A 16,143-nucleotide genomic window follows, 5' to 3' on the forward strand; every position below is an offset into this window, starting at 1 on the left:
AGAAATCACCCCCCAGAGGGGATGGTCACACCGCAATCCCTTCTCCTCCATTCTCCTCTCAGGATCTTGGGCACGCACGCACACGTGCCCGGCGTGAGTTTTAAGCCACCGGGTCGGGGACATGAACCACAGTCGATTACGTGGGAATCCAGCGACACAGCCATTACACTAACTGCTGGTTCCCAGCCTGGCATAATTTTCAAGCTGCTGGGTCTGGGACTTGAACCATAGTTGGTAATGTGGGAGTCCAGTGCTTTAACCACCATGCTATCTGTTGGACCCAAGACTTAACATTTTTTTGAAAATTTTACATGCAAGTTTATTAAATTCTTAAAGTACCATCATGCTCTATAATTTTTAAAAAAAAAAATTGCCAGAGGGCATGTGTACTTGCCACAGAGACACAGAGTAACAAAGAGAGAGAGAGAAATCACTCTTTATGGGGCATGGTCACACTTCAATCCCTTCTCCTTCATCTCTCCCTCCCCTTAGGATTCTGTGCAGATATGCACATGTGCCTGGCATGTCTCCCGAGCCATTGGGTCCAGGACTCAACTGAGTAACTGGTCATGTTGGATCTAGCACCTCCAACCACCAGGCCATGGGATGGCCCCATAATTTTTAAGTAGAAACTCTTTTCTTCTTGTATTAGTTTACATTGTCTTATGTTTGTTGATGAGTCTGCGTGCCATAGTCATAACAAAAATTCTTTAAAAATTAGGAACTTAGGGACCAGCAGTTAGTGTAATGGCTGTTGCTGAACTCCCATGTAGTCGACCGCAGTTCAAATCTTGGACCCAGTGTATGCGTGTATGCCCGAGATCCCGAGAGGAGAATGGAGGAGAAGGGATTGTGGTTGGCCATCCCCCCCTGGGGGGTGATTTCTCGCTTTCTGATGAGCACATGTGTCCTATAGCAAAAACCCCCCCCCGCCAAAAAAAATGAAACCTAAATGCTAGATACTTCGTAACCCTGCTCTCTAATTCCTTCAATCATAGTGTACTATTTTAGAGGTGAAGAAACTGAGGTCCAGAGAAGGTGAGGACCTTGTCCATGGTTATACAACCACTAAGTGGAGAAGCAGGAACTCAGTTCTGTTTGAATTTGAAGCTGGTGGTTTTTCCTGCCCTCCTCAGCTTGTCTTTGTATACGATGCTTTAGCTTAGCTACTGGATCTCTGGGGACAGCCTCCTGTCTGTGTGGAGGCAATAGGGCGTGTGTGCTCGCCAGAGAGACAGAAAGAGATAGAGAGACAGAAAGTGAGAAATCATCTTCGGGGGGATGGCCATGCCACAATCCCTTCTCTTCCATTCTCCTCTTGAGATCTTGGGCAGCATGCACGCATGCCTGGAGTGAGTATTAAGCTGCCTGGTCTGGGATTCGAACCATGGTAGACTGGGTGGGAATCCAGTAATGTGACTGTTATGCCAACTGATGGTCCCAGTAATATAAGAATTATTTTGTAAATAAAGTGACCAGAAAAAGACTTTCAACAACTCAGGTGAAGGCAGAATTAATGAGATTAACAACACACGAAGAGGAGGCTAAGTAGGTGCTTGGAAATAGTATTACAGTCTATGTAGGCTTGGGCAAAAAAATGGCTAACTTTTTCCCCCCATGCTGCAATCCTTTCTCTGCTTGGGATTTTAGACACACACACACACACATACACACACACACACACACACACACACACACACACACACGTGCCCAGAGAGATTTTTCACGCTGCAGGGTTCAGCTCTCGAATGGCTTAATTGGCCATGTGGGATCCAGCCAAATTAATCTCCTTGTCACCTGTTGGCCCCAAATGGCTAAAATTTAAAGACACAAATAGGAGGGCCAGCAGGTGGTGTGGTGGTTAGAGTGCTAGACTCCCTGGAATCTAACTACGGTTCGATTCTAGGATCTGATGGCTTGCTCTCTCATGTCCCCACCTCTCTCTCTTCAAATAAAAAATAAATTAATAGTGATAATAGTAGATAAAAAATTAATAAATAATTCTCTAAAAAATTAAAAAAAACCCAAAGACATGAGTAGGGATGAAAGTGCGACAGAGAGAGGAGGAATTTGTCTAGAGGGCAAATGTGGATTTATGCCTATCCACTGCCTTTTATTCTTTCATAGAACTTTAGCACATATAAAATGAATTTGGCCTGGGGGCCAGCAGGTGGCATGATGGTAAAGATGCTGGACTCCCACATGGCCTACTGCCGTTTGAAACCTAGACCTGGTGGCTTGAAAATTAAGCTCGATTTTATGAATGCGTGGCCCATATTCCAAGAGGAGAATGGAAGAGAAGGGATTGCAGTATGGCCACGCCCCCAGGGGTGATTCATCATTTTTCCCTCTCACTGTCTTGCTCACTCTCTCTGGCGAACACCTGTGACCTATGGAAAAAACCTTAAAAAAAAAAAAAGAATTTGGCCTGAGTGATAGCACATGTTTCTATCTTGTGACTATTTCCAACATTAGGTTGTTTGCTGGTACAAAAACACTAAGAGCTGGGAGCAGTTACAAAGATATTTAACTGTTCGCCAAATAATCATATACTCTTCCATGTTTTCTAACCACTCTGTAGTCGGTGACTAGGGGGAGTCATGTCATGAATTCTTGTGAATGGGCTCGGAAATGGATATTACTTCCTGGCTAAACATTTAAGAACCAGTATATGACCCTCCAGCTTCTCTCTTCCCCTTACTGCAGAGATTAAGGAAACCATCTGTATTTTATGATATAGTCATAAAATGGCAGAACTTTTGTCAGACTCTTGAGTGACTAAGGAGTAGAGACCCTCTCTGATGGATTTTGTACATGTAGCATAAGTGAGAAATTAAGTTCTGTTGTGTTAAGCAATGGAGATTATGGGGATGTTTGTTATTGAATTGTTGTGCAAACTCTCCTCTCTACAGGGAGTTAAGTGTTCCTTCCTACTTCCCTTCCAGTCTGGTATTCTTCTCTACCCCTGGCTGTGCCAAATTGGCTTCATATTACTCCTACTAAAGCTTTATTATCCAATCCATCTTTCCTCGGATACTTTATAGTATCAGAAAACCTAGCAGGCACAGAGTCTTTGTAGTTATTCTTACAATTTCTGCATCATCGATGCTATTAGATTAGACATATTTAAAGAATAATTCATTATTTTGCAAGACCCTTGCAAATGACTAACCATCACTTATATTTTATATTTAACATTAGCATTTTATATAATTTTGTTGAACTTCTCCAGAAGATGATGCATGGGAACTCTAAAATAATGATACGTAGTGTCAAGTTGTCTGTTTTGAGATAACTGTTTCTTTTTCAAGTATAAATTACAGTATATAATGCACGACCTATATAATTATACATTTATCAACATATAAATGTCCATGTTAGTTTTTATTATATGGTAGGGCTAATAAAACTTTCTGTCTTCTTATGAATATGTGGTTTTTGACAAATGACTGCAATGTGCCATTTCCCTTTTAGATGCTTGTCAGCTTATAGTTAGAATTCATTCTCACTCTTAGTAGTTTCCTAAACTGTGGTTCCTTGTAGAAGCATGTCCTGGATTGTTAAGCTAATTACCAAGTACTATGATTTGACAATGGCTTGTTCCTCACAGGTTACCATTCTGGAAGTTGGGTCTCCACTGTATTGTATAGGCTTTGGAAGGTGGTGAAATCTTTTCAGAGGTGGGGCTTAGTGAGAAAGCAGTATCCAATTGGCAGGGAGTGCCAGAAGGACAAACAGAAAATGAAGAATTCTGTTTCTTCTGTCTTTGTATGTGGCCACCTTTTCTCTCTGCTTCGGTTGGCCATGTCGTGATGTAGCACCAGAGGATGGCCTGATGCCACCCTCACACCTTTGGACTTTGCAGCCAACGGAATCATGAATGAAATAAACCTCTGATTTTTACAGATCATCCAGTCTCAGGTATTTCTATGTAGCAAGACAATCACAGACAAAGAAAGGAAATGGGTGCAGCAGTCAGGGCTGTGCTTCTGTGAAAATATCTGAAATGTGGAAGTGGCTTTCCTGGGTAATCAGCAGACGTCAGGAGAGTTTAGAGGAAAAGCTTAGGTTCTGTTGGAGGTTCAGAAGAACAACAGTTTATAAATGAACTGAAACTTCTACTAAGTGAGTAATACAATGGCTGTAACCACAAGCTGATGGAGATAAGGATAGTAAGGCCAGTCTGAGGAGGTGTCAGGTGTCAGCTGGAGGAAAAGTCACTCTTGTTATGAAATAATAATCTGGTTAATTAATGTTCATGCGGTAAGTTAGGGAATGCTGAACTGAGGAATGGTTATAAGAGTCCTCTTGCAGAAGAAATTTCTTTTTTTTTTTTTTTTGAGAGGTTTTTGCTATAGGGCGCGTGCACTCGTCAGACAGACAGAGAGAGACAGAGAGACAGAAAGCGAGAAATCACCCCCCAGGGGGGATGGCCACGCCGCAATTCCTTCTCCTCCATTCTCCTCTCGGAATCTTGGGCACGCACGCACACGCGCCCGGCGTGAGTTAAGCCACCGGGTCTGGGACTCAAACCGCGGTCGACTACGTGGGAGTCCAGCGACATAGCCATTACGCTAACTGCTAGTCCCTTGCAGAAGAAATTTCTAAACAACAAACTGCTCAAACTGCTGCTTGTTTCTGTGTTGAGTGAAATTCAAGAAAAGACATAAGCAGAGAGGGAAAATTAGGCACACTTGCAGCCTGACCATGTAAAGAGCAAAAATTAAAAAGCATACTTGGTGGGGCGGGGATAGCAGGTGGCATGGTAGTTAGGTGCTGGACTCCCACATGGGCAATCGTGGTTCAAGTCCTGGGCCTGGAGACTTGAAACTCACTCTGGGCATATGTGTGTGTATGTGCCCAAAATCCTGAGAGGAGAATGGAGAGAAGGGACTGTGACATAACCATCCCTCGTGGAGGATGATTTCTCACTTTCTCTCTGTCTTTCCTGTGAGTGTACACGCCCTATAGCAAAATTTCCCATTAAAAAAAAAAAAAGCATACTTGGCAGAGAACACTGAGATTATGGTCAAATTACTAGCAAAAGAGAATGAGCAAAAGCCCCCAAAGACCTCTCTGTGACCTCAGGGCTGGCTCATGCCATTATGGGCCCAGAGGCCTAAGCGAGCAGAATGGTTTCTAGGAAAGGCCCTGGACGGTCACGTTGCCCTGCGTCTCCTAGAGCTCCCTGTATCCCAGTGCAGTGCCCAGATGCTCTAGCCACGGTTCAGGAAATCCCAGGTGTAGCTAGAGCTGTCATTCTAGAGGGTACACCTAGAGCTTCGGCAGTGGCCCCAGCAGTGTCTCTGACCATGTGCGTCTTCTCTCCACATACGCCCTCCCATCCTCTCTGCTTCCCTTGACCATGTTGTGACCGACACCAGGAGCAGGCTTGATGCCAGCCCATGCCTTTCGACTTTCCAGTCACCAGAGTAATGAGCCAAGTAAACCTCTATTCTTTATAAATTTCATAGTCCCATGTATTTATGTTTAGCAACACAATAACAGACTAACACATGGAGTTCTCATAAATCTTTTTTAAACCTTTTTTTTTTTTTGAAGAGATTTTTGCTATAGGGTGCGTGCGCTTGCCAGACAGAGAGAGACAGAGAGACAGAAAGCAAGAAATCACCCCCCAGAGGGACCACGCAGCAATCCCTTTTCCTCCATTCTCCTCTCAGGATCTTGGGCATGCACGCACATGCGCCCTGTATGAGTTTAAGCCACTGGGTCCGGGACTCGAACCGCGGTTGACTACATGGGAGTCCAGCGACATAGCCATTACGCCAACTGCTGGTCCCTCATAAATCTTTAGTGTAAGTGAACCTGTGTAAGATTATTTTAAATGATGAATTAGCACAGTCTTTTAAAGAAAGGAAATATGGGTTGTAGTTAGATATAATGAATGTAAAATATGTATTTATTTTAAAAATCTGATTGTTTTATTTTGTCCACTGGTAACTTCAAGCACTTAAAGCAGCTCAGTCAGTTTTTTTTTTTTTTTTCTCCTGCCCTTGGACTTGAACTGAAATATCAGTTCTTCCTAGATCTTGAGCATGCCAGCTTTCAGACTAGAATTGGGCCATCAACTCTCTTGTTTTTTAGGCCTTCAGACATAGAATAGGCTTACTACAGTCTCTCCTGGGTCTCTGGCTTACTCACTGAGGGCCTTGGGACTTAGCAGCCTTCATAATTGTGTGAGCCAATTTCTTTTTATTATTTATTTAATTTTATTTATTGTTGTTGTTATTATTTTTTGAAAAGTTTTTGGTATAGGGCATGTGTGAGTTTCTGGAGAGACAGAAACCCACACCACAATCCTTTCTCCTCTATCCTCCTCTCAGGATTTTGAGCATGCACACACATGGGCCCAGAATGAATTTCCAGCCACCTGGTCCAGGATTTGAACCACAGTCAGCCACACATGGAAATCCAGAACCTTAACCACTACACCGCCTCCTGGCCCCATTATTATTATTTTAAATTTCTTATAAGGCACATGCATTCACCAGAGAGAGACAGAGGAGGAGAGAGAGAGAGAAAGTGAGAAAGCAAGCCGCTAGGTCCAGAATCAACTGTAGTTGGCCATAAAGGAGTCCAGTTCCTGAACCCATGCTACCTGCTGGCCCTGAGCCTATTTCTAATAATAAAATCTCTTTTTAAAATACATCTTATTGATTCTGTTTCTATGGAGAGCCCTGACTAAAGCAATTAAAAACATTATTCCATTTCCATCTAATAAATCAGAAGTTATACATTCTAATAATTTAATACATACTTTACAAATTATGGTAAGAGTAATTTTTTTTTTTTGGGGGGGGAGAGATTTTTGCTATAGGATGCATGTGCTTGCCAGAAAGAGAAAGAGACAGAGATATAGAAAGCGAGAAATCACCATCCGGGGGGATGGCCACACTGCAATCCCTTCTCCTCCATTCTCTCGGGATCTTGGGCACGCACACACATGTACCTGGCGTGAGTTTAAGTCACCAGGTCTGGGACTCAGACCGCGGTTGGCTACACGGGAATCCAGTGACATAGCCATTATGCTAACTACTGGTCCCAAGAGTAATTATTAAAGCCTAAAGTTAGATAATAAAACTCCTGCTGGATAACACGAAGACTTTAGAAAACATTAACTCCATTCCCCCCACCTTATTTTTGGGTTATACATATTTTTAAGCCCACGTAACTTTATTGTTAGAGTTTTTTATATTTTATATTTATGAACATATATTCACATACTTGCCACTATATTTGCTGTTGATTTTTCTTGTATATTAAATATGACATCTGAAAAACCATTCCTATTGTGTTTTTTTTTCTTTAGCATTGTTTCTATTGTGTATTTACTGGTGATAAACTGTTTTCACTGTTTTGAAAACATCTTCATTTTTTGTTCACTCTTGAAAGAAATTTTGCTGGGTAAAAAATTCAGGATTGATAATTATTTTTATCATTATGGGTTAAGATCTCTTTCCACTTTCTTCTGGTTTCACTTTTTTTTGGATGTCAGTTATTCTGACCTGCATCGACCTGCATCGATGTCTGTTATATATAACTTTACTTAGGCACATTTTGTATCTCATATAATTCTCCATTTCAAGTGTCCAATGCAGTGATTTTAAGGTAAATTTAGCAAATTTTGTAGTCACCCCTGTTAATCAGTTCTTTCATGACAGTGAATGTATGCATGCATCAGAGAGGAGAGAGAAGCACTGTTGATAGCATCTTGTCACGTGTGATTCCCTGTCCCCTGTCTTCTATCTACTCAAGATCTCGGGTGCCCGTTCCTGGTATGTTTTCAGGTCAATCCTGGGACTGGACCTCTGGTAGGGCACATAACTACCAGCCTGGCAGGGCACTGTGTTACCACTCCAGCACAGTGGCTGGGACTTTCCCTAAAATCAGTTTTAGAACATTCTTGTCGCCTGAATAGGGTCCCGTATGTTCACTAACTGTTCATCTCTATTGCCTCTTCTTATAAGACAATACTAATCTACTTTTCTGTTTCTGGTAGATGTTTCTTTTCCTGACATCTGATTGGAATCAAATCATACAATATGTGGTTTCTTATGTTGGACTTCCTGCATTTGCAATATTTTTGAGGGTCATCTATACTGGACATGTAATAATTTGTTCCTTTATAATTGAATGGCATAAAACACCATGTAACATGCCACATTTTTCTTAATCATTTATCAGCTGATGGACATTTAGGTCTTTCTAGTTTTTGGCTATTATGAATCTGTGTATAAGTTTTTGTCTGTATATATGTCTTCATTTCTTCTTGGCAGATCCATAAGAGTGGAATTGCTCAATATGGAAAATTTATTTTTAACCTTTAAAAAATACTGCCATACTATTTCCCAAAGTAGCTGCATCATTTGACATTGTTACCAGTAAAGCTGGTTACAAGATGGAGAGGGTGAGGCTGACACTAGTTTCTTCATATCTTTGAAACCATTATTTGTTATGATGTGTTTTTAAAAATAAATTACCAGCAGATGGCATAATGGTTACATCATTGGACTCCCACATGGCCAACCACAGTTCGAGTCCTGGGCCCAGTGACTGGAAACTCATGCTGGATACTTGTGCATGTGCCCAATATCCTGGAAGGAGAATAGAGGAGAAGGGGTTGTGGCATGGCCATCCCCTGTGGGGGGGTGATTTCTCACTTTCTGTCTCTCTAGCAAGCCCTATTGCAAAAGTCGCTCAAATAAATGAATGAATGAATGAATGAATGAATGAATAATGCCATCCTAATGGGTATGAAATGCTATCTCATTGTGGGCTTAGGAAGGTCCTGTGATGCAAACCCAGGACCTTCCCCATGTGAGTCAGTGACATTATCACTGTGCTACCAACTGGTCCCTTGAAATGCTGGGACCAGCAGTTGGCATAATGGCCATGTCACTGGACTCTCATGTAGTTGACCGTGGTTCGAGTTCTGTACCTGGTAGCTTAAACTCACGCCAGTGTGTGTGCTTGTGTGCCCAAGATCCTGAGAGGAAAATGGAGAAGAAGGGATTGTGGCATGGCCATTCCCCCTGGGGAGGTGATTTCTTGCTTTCTGTCTCTGTCTATCCTGAGAGGAGAATGGAGAAGAAGGGATTGTGGCATGGCCATCCCCTCTGGGGAGGTGATTTCTTGCTTTCTGTCTCTGTCTTTCTGTCTGGCGAGCACACACACCCTATAGCAAAAACCTCTTTACAAAAGCCAAAGACCAAAAACCAAAAACCAAAAAAACTACAAATGTGTCTGGATTAAGCAAATTTAAAGAAAGTTTCCAAGTTATCATTAATGAAAAATAGGATTGCTTCTGTTCATATTCTTTCTTCTCTCCTTCTGGAGCTCGGAATAGACATGTATCAGATTTTCAGACCTGTTTTCATTCTTCAACACTTCTTTCTTCTTTCTTCTATGAGCAAGAGAGACAGAGAGAGAGAGAGAATTCAAGAGATAGGCACCCCCAACAGGGTCCTCATACCATAATCTGCCCCCAGCCTCAACCAGCCTGAGATTGTTGGCATGTGCATGCCTGCTGTGTCCAGGGAGGCCTCCAGACATGAACCGGGAACCTTTGCAGTGGGTCAGTCTTGCAGAGAACTGCAGCACTTCCGTGTCACTGTCCCGTCTTTTTAACCCTTTCTTTCCTACTGCTGATTCCTGACTAGTTTCTTCTGACCTCTTCCACTTCACTAATTTTCTTTTTCTGGGTCTGATCTGTTGCTGCAGCAGTACAATGAGCCCTAAATTTCTAGTTTTGTTTTTCATTTCTGTAAATTTCATTTTATTTCCATTCAGATTTCTTTTTCACTTTTGTAGTTTCCTATCCTTGCCAATTTTTTAAAAAAATATGATATTTATTTTCTAAAGTATAGTAGGCATAGTTTTATCATTTATATCTGTTAATTCCTTTTTTTTTAAAAGAATTATTGTATTTAACTTTATTTATTTCATTTCACTAAAGAGGGACAGAGTGAGAGAGAGAGAGAGAAGGAAAGTGAGAAAGTAAGCCTCCAGGTCCAGGACTTGAACCGTGGTTGGCCATGTTGGAGTCCAGCACCCTTAACCACCACACCACCTGCTGGCCCCTAATTCCTTTTTTTTTTTTCTTTTTAGAGAGAGATTTTTGCTATAGGGTGAGACAGAGAGACAGAGGGATGGAGAGACAGAAAGCGAGAAATCACCCCTCCAGAAGGGATGGCCACACTGCAATCCCTTTCCTTCATTCTCCTCTTGGAATTTCAGGCATAAAACTCATGTACCTGGCGTGAGTTTTAAGCCACCGGGTCTGGGACTCAAATTGTGGGTAATGACCTGGGTGTTCAGCAACCCAACCATTATGCCATCTGCTGGTCCCATTATGTCTGGTAATTCTAATGTCTGAATCTTAGATATCAAGGCACTTATCTCAGGCACAAAATCCACAATGAACAAAGTTCCAAACTGTAACTAAGGATAAAATTACTAACATCACTTTGCCACGTAGAACCTACACCAAATGAAAAATCAGTAGTACTGACTTTTTTTTTTTTTAAGAGGTTTTTACTATAGGGTGCATGTGCTCGCCAGAGAGACAGAGAGACAGAAAGCAATAAATCACCCTCCAGGGGCGATAGCCACGTCACAATCCCTTCTCCTCCATTCTCCTCTTAGGATCTTGGGCACATACACACACATGCCCAGTGTAAGTTTAAGCCACCGGGTCCAGGACTCAAACCGTGGTCGACTACTTGAGAGTTCAGCGACATAGCCATTATACTAACTCCTGGTCCCTGCTAATACTGACTTATAAATTTCAGTATTTTGTTCATCATATTGGGTCATCAGAAAAGTCATGATGCAGTTTTGCATAGAAAAACAGAAAAATATGTCATTACTTTTCTGATGACCTGATAGATTTGCTGCATGCATTTCGATTGCTTAAAACCTTGCATTTAGAGATTTCTTACCAGGGTTGCTGTAATTGTTTTGGCACCCCTTTACGTTTGTGCTGAGGTGAGTGTCTTGCTCTTTTCATCTTATTCCTGGCCCTGCTTACCAATGAGTCATTCTGGCTAGATAGCTTACACAAGATGGAAAGGGTGAGGTTGACACTCGATGTCATTTCTGAGTATGCCAGGCACACAGGCATGCCCCTAATCTGTGCTGGCTGAGACTTAAGGTAGATCCCCACATGAGGACCCTGTCAGGGGTGACTGTCTCTCTGCCTGTCTCTCTCTATGCCTTTTTCTCTCTCATAGAAAAAACAAACTTAAAAAAAAAAAATCTTTTCTTGGGACCAGCAAGTGGCGTAAAGGTTGTGTCACTGGATTCCCATGTAGTCGACCACAGTTCAAGTCCTGGATCCTGTGGCTTAAAACTCACACCAGGTGCATGTGCGTGTGTGCCTAAGATCCCAAGAGGAGAATGGAGGGAAAGGGATTGCAGCATGGCCACCCTGCCCAGGGGAGGTGATTTCTTCCTTTCTGTCTCTCCGTCTCTTTCTGGTGAGTGTACATGCCCTATAGCCAAAATCTCTCTTAAGAAAAGTCTTAAAACACATCTCAAAATTGGTGTTTTCTTATAATTACTGTTGTGTAAGCTTTAGGGAAAGTTTAAAGGACATTGTGTTGATATTCAAGTTTTCAGTGATCTCCAGTTATACTTTGAGTAAAATCTCTTGTGTTATCCAGGCAAAGCCAGAGGGGACCCACAGATTTACCAAGTATAGCAGTAAGAACCAGAGTTGGTAATTCAACTTAAGAGATTAGGCCTGTAAGAAGCAGTCAATTGATGCCTTTGTGGGTGGGGGGAGGCATAACCAATCAGGATGTAGGGTCATGATTTCTGTTGAGGGATGCTAACAGGTCATGGCTTAGCATGCTTAGGAGGAAAAAGAGGAACGAGAACTCATTAATTCTGATTGGTCACTTACAAGGCAAGGCAGTCTCAGAAACTTTATCATAGCCCTGTTTATCACAAGGGAAGGGCAAAGGTCAGGAAACAACATGGAAACCAATTGGTCAGCGTTTACTGTCCTCTTTCCACCTGCTTTTCCACCTCAGTGCGGTGAATGACCAGTGGTAAGAACTACTGAGCGTGCGTTGAAGCAGTTTAGGTATTTCTTACTTCAGTCAGACGTAACTCAGACACAGAGCAGGACAGAGCCTGAGGAGGAGGGTGGAGGCATTGGGAGACACTTATGGCTGGCTGGGGAAGCCTGAGGCAGGCAAACAAAGTGAGAGCTGACATCGGAAAGTGTTTATTTCTAAACCGTTAAAGTGAAAACCCATTTCCTTCTGTTAAACCAGCCAGGTGCGTGTCATCCTAAGCACTCATGTACTCGCGTAGTAGAATAGAGTGGCTGTCTTCCTGTATTGGGGCGCCCATGTTTTCTCCCAGAGTCTTTCCATTCCAATTTTATCACAACAGTTTTATCGTATTTTCCGGTGAGCAAAAAGGGTCCCCTGGTATGTGCGTGTTTCTAACTATTTTTGAGAAGAAAAATTTTTCTTTATCTCAGCATGCATATTTCAATGATACATTTTTTTTTGTGTTAGATTTTAAAGTAACTTTACTAAAACCATAAAAGGTCATTTTTGAGTTAAGTGTCAAAATATCATGTTAAAACTACTTCTATCTATTTGCATTACAGAGGAAATACTGAAAGTTTCAAGGCAATTTTTAGCGTAAGAATGTCAGAGAAAGTAAATGGATGCTGGCAGTCAGATAGGATTTCATGAGAACAGCCCCTTGAGCCTGTTTGGTAAAACAGAGCTACAAAGAACGATGGGCTTTGCAAGCAGTATCTGCAGCGTGAGCTACAGCTCTTGAAACACAAAGAAAGAGAAAGAGATAGAATCCAGCAACATATTTACGGGGAATATGTCTCAGCACTACTCAAAGAGGTTTTACCATCTTTACTTTCCCTTCTTTTTATTTTATTTTATTAATTAATTTATTTTTTTAGGTTTTTGCCATAGGGTGTGTGCCCTTGCTGAAGAGAGACAGAGACAGAGAGACATAAGGTGAGAAATCACTTCCCAGGGGCAATGGCCACACTGCAATACCTTCTTCTCCATTCTCCTCTCAGGATCTTGGGCAACGTGCCTGGCGTGATTTTCAAGCCACCAGGTCCAGGACTTGAACTGTGGTCAACCGGGTATGAGTCCAGCAATGTAACTGCTACGCCATGTGCTGGCCCTCTGTTTTAAAGTTTTATGGTGCCTTGTTATATGTTGATTGTATAAAGTTTCCCCCTTAATATATTCTAGGAGGAAATTCTCTGAGAACTTCTGTTTCTATTTTACTTTCCATTTTAAAATCTTCTCTCGTCCTTCTTTTTAGAGAACAAATATTTTAGAATTTCCCTAATATATTTATTTTCACATTATTTATTTTTTCTCTTCCCTTTGTTTCTTATAGTTTTCTTATGCTTTTATAATGTCTGCAGCTATGGACATAGGCATGGCCAAAGGAGAGTCTGTATCCCAGACAAGCAAAGGTAAGGCCCTTTTCCTTTAGTTTCTTGCTAATGGATTTCTCAGTTAGTTTAAGGATGGCTACCTAAAATTTCTTGTGTTAGTAAACACATGAGTTAACATTCCTTAATTTGCTTTCTGCTCTGTAGATGTCATATTTGGTATTCTGGAAAAGATGTTGCTTCCTAACGTTGCATGTACAACTCTCACAGGTGTTAGATTTAAAACCTGTGCATTCTGAAATAAATAGTTGTTGACTTTTGTGCAAAGAATGACAATAGGGAATCAAGAATTAGGAAAATCCCACTTGAGAAACGATCTTCCTTATAATATGCCTAGCCTAATCTTCCTAATAATCCAAGTGCTGATGAATCCTTTCTAAATATGTTCATAAGAGGTGAATCAATACAGATTCTTATGTCACACCCAGTACAGTTGTCACACCAGCTTATTCCTAATTTATTTCCCAGACGATCTACTTCTCTGCCTGGTAGAGCCAAAGGAGAATCCTTTGGATATAAGACCTTTCCAGGTCTTTTTATCCATATTATTTGGATTAAGAATGTATTATGGCTAAATAAAAATAATAATCTTGCTAGTAAGAAGTATGTTATCTTAAAATATGGAAGATGGGATTTGTTTTTATTAACTTATTTCACCGTAATATTGTTTTCTTTTAATGTTAAATTAAGGAAGCCTTTATTTTGTTATTCTTTTCATCAATCTTATTGGAAATTCTTCATTCTAATTGTTATTGAGTAAATAATATTCCGTCTTAGAAGAGATCTGAGTATCAAATAAAGAGACTTCTTATTGTAGAAATAATATAAAACATAGCATTAGAACACTTGGATTGGCATCTTCACTGTTTTATTTATTAGCCAAGTAACCTTGGCTAAATCAATGAATCTTTTGTAGCTTCGCTTTGTCTTCTTCATTCGTAAAATAGAAATGATACTATTATCTAAAGCGTTATTGTGAGACACAAATGAGTTGGTATTTGTGAGGGCACTCTATCAGTTATAATGCATTATATAGTAGTATAATTCTAAGCACAAGATGTTTATACTTACTTGGTGAACTTTTTAAAATAATTATTTTATTTTGTTTATTATTATGATTCTTTTTTTTGGGGGGGTAAGGTTTTTGCTATAGGGCGTGTGCACTTGCCAGAGAGACAGAGAGATAGAGAGATAGAAAGTGATAAATCACCCCCCAGGGGGGATGGCCACGCCACAATCCCTTCTCCTCCATTCTTCTCTCGGGATCTTGGGCATGTATGCACATGCGCCCGACATGAGTTTAAGCCATTGGGTCCGAGACTCGAACTGCAGTTGACTACATGAGAGTCCAGCGATATAGCCATTATGCTAACTGCTGGTCCCAATGATTATTCTTTTTAAAGTTGACCTGAGAGAGAGAGAAAGTGAGAAAGCAAGCTGTCAGGTCTGGAACTGGAGTCAGGGTTGATCATGTGGGATTCTAGTGCCTTAACCACCATGCCACCTGCCAGCCCTGGTGAATTGTTTTTCTAGGGCTAAGTTTTGAGAGGCAGTGAAGTTAAGTCACATTGCTTAAGGTCAAATTCTGAGTCTTCCTTTTACTAGCGGTATAACCTAACCTTTCTTAATCTCACTTTCCTCTTTTGTAAATCAAGGATGATAATAGTATCTATTTCATGGGGCAGTTGTGAAGATTAAATCAATTAACCCATATAAAGTAGTTCCAGCAGTTCCCAGTATATTCAATAAATGCTACATTACCATCATCATCATCATTGTCATCCTTAGATGATGTCACACTTTTAGTGTAATTGTTATACCAGCTTGTTCCTAGTTTATTTCCTGGGTGATCCACTTGTATGTCTGGTATAGTCATAGGAGAATCTTTTGGATATAAGGTCCTTCCAGGTCTTTTTGCAAATTCTTTTCCTAAATTAAAATTCATATTTTCTATTTAGCAAGTGGCTGCCCTTCTGTGAAGTTTCAGGGAAATTAATTTTTTCTTCATTGTTAATATCTATGGAAATATGCTAAAATAGTTTTCTTGACTTAAGAAAACTCACTTGTGTTGTATTTGTTTCAAAAAGTAGAGATTCCTGAGAAGTTGTAAGCCTACAGAATTTTGGTAAACTTAATTGTGCTTTGAGTATAATAAGGACATTCAGGAAATAATTTCCCAAAATAAATCCACTGAATAATAAATGACCCTTTGAAATGTTTTTTTTTTTGCCCTTTGAAATTGTTTTTTTTTTCCCCAATTTATTTGCATTCATTCACTGTACATCATTACAGCATACAAAATGAGATTTTCCATCCAGAGTACACTGTATATTGTCTCAATCAAGCACATCAACAAACATGTTATTATTAGCAAATGATCTTCCATTTCTTGTTTTCTGTATGTTTTGCTTTTTCTCCCCCATCCTTGGTTCCCTCTCTCTTACCCTCTGCCACCTCCTGTTCTCCCACACTGTCTCTGTTATCTATTTCTATACCATTTTCCCCCCACATTTTATTGAATCACCGAAGACCCTCATCAATCCAAATACCCTCCTAGCAAACACATGTGACACACACATTTCCATGAGCACAAGTCTAACTTTACGCATCCTATAAATTAGCACCTAACTGGGGCTACATATCCTACTGCAGTCATTAAATAGATATAT

The 16,143-nt window shown here is 40.7% G+C and overlaps 1 long non-coding RNA gene across 1 annotated transcript in view; it reads left to right on the plus strand.

Annotated features, from left to right (window-relative positions):
- LOC102470818 (uncharacterized) overlaps positions 1 to 16,143 on the plus strand; it is a 54,283-nt gene that overhangs the window by 36,282 nt on the left and 1,858 nt on the right. The window contains exon 4 of the long non-coding RNA XR_001369496.2: positions 13,417 to 13,495. This is a non-coding gene — a long non-coding RNA (uncharacterized LOC102470818). The remainder of the gene's footprint in view (positions 1 to 13,416; positions 13,496 to 16,143) is intronic.

The sequence above is a fragment of the Tupaia chinensis genome, unplaced genomic scaffold (genome assembly GCF_000334495.1).
Source record: "Tupaia chinensis unplaced genomic scaffold, TupChi_1.0 Scaffold143642_1, whole genome shotgun sequence".
Taxonomy (NCBI): domain Eukaryota; kingdom Metazoa; phylum Chordata; class Mammalia; order Scandentia; family Tupaiidae; genus Tupaia; species Tupaia belangeri.